Consider the following 6,783-nt stretch of genomic DNA (forward strand, 5'->3'; position numbering starts at 1 on the left):
GACGTTCGCGCATCATCTCACCCAGATCACACATAACCGCATACGCTCTCTGGCAGTTATACTGCACCACATTCACGCACCATTCATTCGTCATTTATTCTCGCTTTCTCTCTCTCTAACGCTCTCACGTATTCCGGACACACTTCGGACAGAACCGAGTGATCACATTTGCTCCCTTCAGCTTACAGTTTCTACACACACTTTCCTTTTTACAATCTCTCATCATGTGTCCTACACATCCACATTTTTGGCACAGTCTTTCCTTTTCAGTGCATTGCCGCATCATGTGCCCAAATGCGTAGCACTTGTGGCACCTCAGCACACTGAAAAACTCTTTCACCCTAAAGGCCTTCCAATGCACAAACACTCGTCCGTCACTACAGAGCACATTTCTTATTGCACTCGTAACTTCTAATATCACATTTCCGCAGGTTGCATCTTTCTTCGCATTCCTACTCACAACACGCACACGTTCCATAAATACTCTCTCATCCACTCGCCCTTTCAAGCTCCTCTCATACATTTCTCTCATTAACACTTCACTCGCCATATCATTCGGCACATCGTACAAGATGATCTTTGGGCCTATCTTGCGAGGCAGCTCAACCTTTAGGCCAGCATTCTTAAACTGACCACACTCTCTTATTCTTTTCAACTCACTCTCGCTCATCGTCTCAATCGCTACACCTCCATTCCTCACTTTCCTCACCGCTTTCACACGCACATTCAGTGACTTGCTCACATGCTTCATCATTCTCTCCTTTACTTCCTCACTTGTCACACTCGCACTTGCATCATCCGCTCTCACTATTACCGCATAACTCTTCTCTTTCGTTTTCACTCGTTTTCACATTCACTTCCTGTACCTTTTCAATCACGCTCTTTTCAACATTTTTCGCACTCACGCTCGCATAGCTCATTCCACTTCCGCCGTAGGCTAAATCCCGACTCGCTCGACGCATACACTCATCCAGTTTCCCCTGTATTCTCTCATTTTTGCACAACATTTTCATCATCTGTTCCTCATATTCTCCCACAATGTCCAGTATTTTCTCACTCGCACTCTTTGAAATTTTGTTCGTCTCCGTAAACAGGAATTTACGGAGTCTCGCACCAATTACTCTCATACACGCTATCTCACTCACTTCCGCAACGCTCTCATTCTCTCCCTCATTCATTAATCAAGAACGAAAGTTAGAGGTTCGAAGGCGATCAGATACCGCCCTAGTTCTAACCATAAACGATGCCAGCTAGCGATCCGCCGAAGTTCCTCCGATGACTCGGCGGGCAGCTTCCGGGAAACCAAAGCTTTTGGGTTCCGGGGGAAGTATGGTTGCAAAGCTGAAACTTAAAGGAATTGACGGAAGGGCACCACCAGGAGTGGAGCCTGCGGCTTAATTTGACTCAACACGGGAAACCTCACCAGGCCCAGACACCGGAAGGATTGACAGATTGATAGCTCTTTCTTGATTTGGTGGGTGGTGGTGCATGGCCGTTCTTAGTTGGTGGAGCGATTTGTCTGGTTAATTCCGATAACGAACGAGACTCTAGCCTGCTAAATAGGCGTACCTTATGGTATCGCGAAGGCCCCCGGCTTCGGCTGGCGGGTTTTTACTACCAACGTACAAACAAATCTTCTTAGAGGGACAGGCGGCTTCTAGCCGCACGAGATTGAGCAATAACAGGTCTGTGATGCCCTTAGATGTTCTGGGCCGCACGCGCGCTACACTGAAGGAATCAGCGTGTGTTCCCTGGCCGAAAGGCCCGGGTAACCCGCTGAACCTCCTTCGTGCTAGGGATTGGGGCTTGCAATTGTTCCCCATGAACGAGGAATTCCCAGTAAGCGCGAGTCATAAGCTCGCGTTGATTACGTCCCTGCCCTTTGTACACACCGCCCGTCGCTACTACCGATTGAATGATTTAGTGAGGTCTTCGGACTGGTGCGCGGCAATGTCTCGGCATTGCCGATGTTGCCGGGAAGATGACCAAACTTGATCATTTAGAGGAAGTAAAAGTCGTAACAAGGTTTCCGTAGGTGAACCTGCGGAAGGATCATTAACGTTCCGGAGGTCCTGCTCTGCGTCGAGAGTCCTCTCTTTTGGGAGAGACGCGCGCTCGCAGCAGTCGGCGACTGAATGGACGCGCTGAAAAGGCGCTCTCAGAGAAAAAGAAAATAACGGATTTGACGGAATTTGTTGGTTGTGTTTTGATATAACGACGGACGCCGTCGCGCCTCTCTGACCGAAAGTAGTCGGCAAGCAGAGCAGCGCGCCCGGCGGTGTTCGACGACGATTCGGAGCGAGACGCTTCGCGATCACGCTCGTGTGTGTGCCATTCTCCGGCCACACACACACAGAGCGTCGATTCGGCGTTGAGCGCGAACCGGTGGTAACCTATGCCCGCGCACGCGTGTGTGCAGCACCCACGACGTTCGTCGACGCGCGCCCTCCCCGTTGTCGCGGGGCAGCGGTCAGCGTGCCGAGAACACACGGTGTGCGACCGCGAGTGCCGAGCGAGAGGACCCCCATATATTATTATAATATATATATAACACAGAGAAGGGATCGATGATATTTCGACCAATCTGTCAACTGTGTCGGTCCGACGGTTTCTTCAAAGAGCTTCCGCCCCGGCTCTCCCGTTGCGGGAGAGACGCTCCGAACGAGAAACACACAACTCTATCTTTGTGCCGTAGCCTTCCCTGGCGGGAGGCGGCGGTCCGCGCGCGTCCTCGGACGCGCGCGGACAGGCTGATCGAAGAGCCACCACGATTATTCTCTCTCTCTCGTCCGAGAGAAGAGACCACGATGGTTGAACGAGAAGCGCGTTTCTTCGCGAACGCAAAAATTTCGAACGATTACCCTGAACGGTGGATCACTTGGCTCGTGGGTCGATGAAGAACGCAGCTAATTGCGCGTCAACTTGTGAACTGCAGGACACATGAACATCGACATTTCGAACGCACATTGCGGTCCACGGATACAATTCCCGGACCACGCCTGGCTGAGGGTCGTTTTAGTACCCCTAAACTGCTTGCGCCCGAAAAGCGCGCACGGCCACGACGCGGGCGACCAGAGAATGGCGCGCGCGTCGCCTGTGCCCTGTGCAACGCTTACAATGGGCGTACGAGCGATCGTTGGACGTTCGCCCGAGGTGTCTGTGCCGCGCCGACCGGCCGCGGTGCAAATCCTGGCGTCGTCTGAAATGACACACCGAAATAATAATAATAATAATGAGGAGGAGAAGCGCACAAGCGTGTAAAACGTTGGCGAACGCGCGCCCAGAGAATGCTGCGCGAATTAAGAGGGGGAGCGTGTTTGTGTATCCAAGTCGTGTGTGTACGCGAGAGCCGAGGAGAAATGGGATGAGAGTAAGAGCGCGCGCGAAGGGAGCAACAAACGGCCAAAAAAAGGGTCAGGACGGTGAATGGCACCGCTTTCCCTAGAGCGGCGCGTGCGTCGTTGTCTCCCGAAAGTAGGTAGCGCTTGTCTCACCGTCTCTCCTCTCCGTACATCACACAGACTGACCGGACTGCTCTCGCACTCTGTGCCGCGTCTCTCGGTGCGATAGCGCTCGCGCGTCTTATGCCGAGGCGCCCTTGCCCGCACACATAACGGTATTACGGAGAAATATACGGCGCGTCGTCGTCCGGCGGAGAGAGCATTCGTAATCCTTTACCTCTTTACGGAGAAGGGTTTTGAATCGCGAGCCGACCGCGTGTCCGAGTCCACGAAATTTTCGTAAAGCGAAAAAAGGGGACCGGCGCGCCGCGTCGTGTACTCGTCGAATCGATTCCGCCCGAATTTCGTATATAAAAGAGAAGGGAGAGCCGAGAATCTCGAACCCCGCGATATATCGTCTCCATTACCACCAACGAGTGTGTGTGCGGTTAGCGCCCCGGCGATTTGCCTTCTCGCGTATTTCGTGTGCTGCCGCTGCTGCTCTCTCGTTCGACGCTCTCTCTCTCTCTCCCTCTTATTAATATATATTATAGAGGAGAGACGACGATGAGCGACGCGGAGGAGGCAAACGGCTACGAAAACTCACTATGCGACGACCTCAGAGCAGGCGAGATTACCCGCTGAATTTAAGCATATTATTAAGCGGAGGAAAAGAAACTAACCAGGATTTCCTTAGTAGCGGCGAGCGAACAGGAAAGAGCCCAGCACCGAATCCCGCGGTTCCGCCGCAGGGAAATGTGGTGTTTGGGAGGATCCGCTTATCCCGAGGTGCCGCGTCGCGTCCAAGTCCATCTTGAATGGGGCCACTTACCCGTAGAGGGTGCCAGGCCCGTAGCGACCGGTGCGCGCCTCGGGAGGATCTCTCCTTAGAGTCGGGTTGCTTGAGAGTGCAGCTCTAAGTGGGTGGTAAACTCCATCTAAGGCTAAATACGACCACGAGACCGATAGCGAACAAGTACCGTGAGGGAAAGTTGAAAAGAACTTTGAAGAGAGAGTTCAAGAGTACGTGAAACCGTTCAGGGGTAAACCTAAGAAACCCAAAAGATCGAACGGGGAGATTCATCGTCAGCGGCGCTGGCTTCGCGTCGGTCGGCGATGTCCCGCGGAGTCCTTGCGGCTCGCGCGCGGGCACGCTACCGTGCGCCGATGTCCGGCGCTCGTCGTCGTGCACTTCTCCCCAAGTAGAACGTCGCGACCCGCTGGGTGCCGGTCTACGGCCCGGGTGCGGTGTCTGTCGCGTCGCCGGTAAAACGGCACGCGACAAACCCTCGGTCGCCCGGCCGGCTGCTCGGCGGTACGCGCAAGGTATCAGGCCGCACTATTCACGGTGCGTCGAGACCGTCGCAAGCGCGCGCCACGGTACTCGGAGGTTACGGACTTCGCGCCGTCCCCGGTCCTGGCCCGCTGTTGGTTACAGTACGGTACACCTTCGACAGGCCTGCGAACGTCTCCCGCGGTCTCGCGGGAGACCGATACCGGTCGGCGACGCTACTGCTTTGGGTACTCTTAGGACCCGTCTTGAAACACGGACCAAGGAGTCTAACATGTACGCGAGTCATTGGGACTTGTCGCGAGACCTAAAGGCGTAATGAAAGTGAAGGTCGGCCCTGGCCGTCGACCTAGGGAGGATGGGCCGCGTCGCGATGCGGCCTCGCACTCCCGGGGCGTCTCGTTCTCATCGCGAGAAGAGGCGCACCCAGAGCGTACACGTTGGGACCCGAAAGATGGTGAACTATGCCTGGTCAGGACGAAGTCAGGGGAAACCCTGATGGAGGTCCGTAGCGATTCTGACGTGCAAATCGATCGTCGGAACTGGGTATAGGGGCGAAAGACTAATCGAACCATCTAGTAGCTGGTTCCCTCCGAAGTTTCCCTCAGGATAGCTGGCACTCGGCCGTTCCGCACGGAACGCGCGCGAGTCTCATCTGGTAAAGCGAATGATTAGAGGCCTTGGGGCCGAAACGACCTCAACCTATTCTCAAACTTTAAATGGGTGAGATCTCTGGCTTTCTTGAATTATGAAGCCACGAGCATCTTCGGATCAGAGTGCCAAGTGGGCCATTTTTGGTAAGCAGAACTGGCGCTGTGGGATGAACCAAACGCAGAGTTAAGGCGCCCAACTCGACGCTCATGGGACACCATGAAAGGCGTTGGTTGCTTAAGACAGCAGGACGGTGGCCATGGAAGTCGGAATCCGCTAAGTAGTGTGTAACAACTCACCTGCCGAAGCAACTAGCCCTGAAAATGGATGGCGCTGAAGCGTCGAGCCTATACTCTGCCGTCAGCGGCAAGTGGGGCGGCAACCGGGAGCGGGCGTTAGTCTTCTCTCGCGTCGTCACGAAGCCCTGACGAGTAGGAGGGTCGCGACGGTGAGCGCAGAAGGGTCTGGGCGCGAGCCTGCCTGGAGCCGCCGTCGGTGCAGATCTTGGTGGTAGTAGCAAATACTCCAGCGAGGCCCTGGAGGACTGACGTGGAGAAGGGTTTCGTGTGAACAGCCGTTGCACACGAGTCAGTCGATCCTAAGCCCTAGGAGAAATCCTATGTCAATGACGGCGTACAATATACTCGAGTGTCGAGAAATAATAATAAATATTATACGAAAGACACACGCCCGTCGGGCGAAAGGGAATCCGGTTCCTATTCCGGAACCCGGCAGCGGAACCGCATACAATTCGGGCCCTCGTAAGAGTGTTCGTCGGGGTAACCCAAAATGACCTGGAGACGCCGTCGGGAGATCCGGGAAGAGTTTTCTTTTCTGTATAAGCGTTCGAGTTCCCTGGAAACCTCTAGCAGGGAGATAGGGTTTGGAACGCGAAGAGCACCGCAGTTGCGGCGGTGTCCGGATCTTCCCCTCGGACCTTGAAAATCCAGGAGAGGGCCACGTGGAGGTGTCGCGCCGGTTCGTACCCATATCCGCAGCAGGTCTCCAAGGTAAAGAGCCTCTAGTCGATAGAATAATGTAGGTAAGGGAAGTCGGCAAATTGGATCCGTAACTTCGGAATAAGGATTGGCTCTGAGGAGCGGGGCGTGTCGGGCTTGGTCGGGAAGCGGGTCTGGCTGACGTGCCGGGCCTGGGCGAGGTGAACGGTCGGCGTTCTCGCGCCGGTCCCGGGATCCGAGCTCGGTCCCGTGCCTTGGCCTCCCGCGGATCTTCCTTGCTGCGAGGCTTCCGTGGCGGCGCGAGCCGTCGTGGTCGTCCTCTTCGGCCGCCATTCAACGCTCAGCTCAGAACTGGCACGGACTAGGGGAATCCGACTGTCTAATTAAAACAAAGCATTGCGATGGCCCTCGCGGGTGTTGACGCAATGTGATTTCTGCCCAG

The 6,783-nt window shown here is 54.9% G+C and overlaps 1 non-coding gene and 2 pseudogenes across 1 annotated transcript; all 3 read left to right on the forward strand.

The window, feature by feature from the left end:
* Positions 1-2,058, forward strand: LOC146724675 (small subunit ribosomal RNA; annotated as a pseudogene; the record flags this gene model as incomplete).
* An 800-nt stretch (positions 2,059-2,858) lies between these two features.
* On the forward strand, positions 2,859-3,013 carry LOC146724676 (5.8S ribosomal RNA). Its single transcript, XR_014923996.1, has one exon. It is a non-coding gene; the product is annotated as a 5.8S ribosomal RNA (ribosomal RNA).
* Positions 3,014-4,077: 1,064 nt separating this feature from the next.
* On the forward strand, positions 4,078-6,409 carry LOC146724677 (large subunit ribosomal RNA; annotated as a pseudogene).
* The last annotated feature ends 374 nt before the right edge of the window (positions 6,410-6,783 follow it).

Source organism: Nylanderia fulva, unplaced genomic scaffold (genome assembly GCF_048542155.1).
Source record: "Nylanderia fulva isolate GAGA-0341 unplaced genomic scaffold, ASM4854215v1 Scaffold1201, whole genome shotgun sequence".
Classification (NCBI taxonomy): Eukaryota; Metazoa; Arthropoda; class Insecta; order Hymenoptera; family Formicidae; genus Nylanderia; species Nylanderia fulva.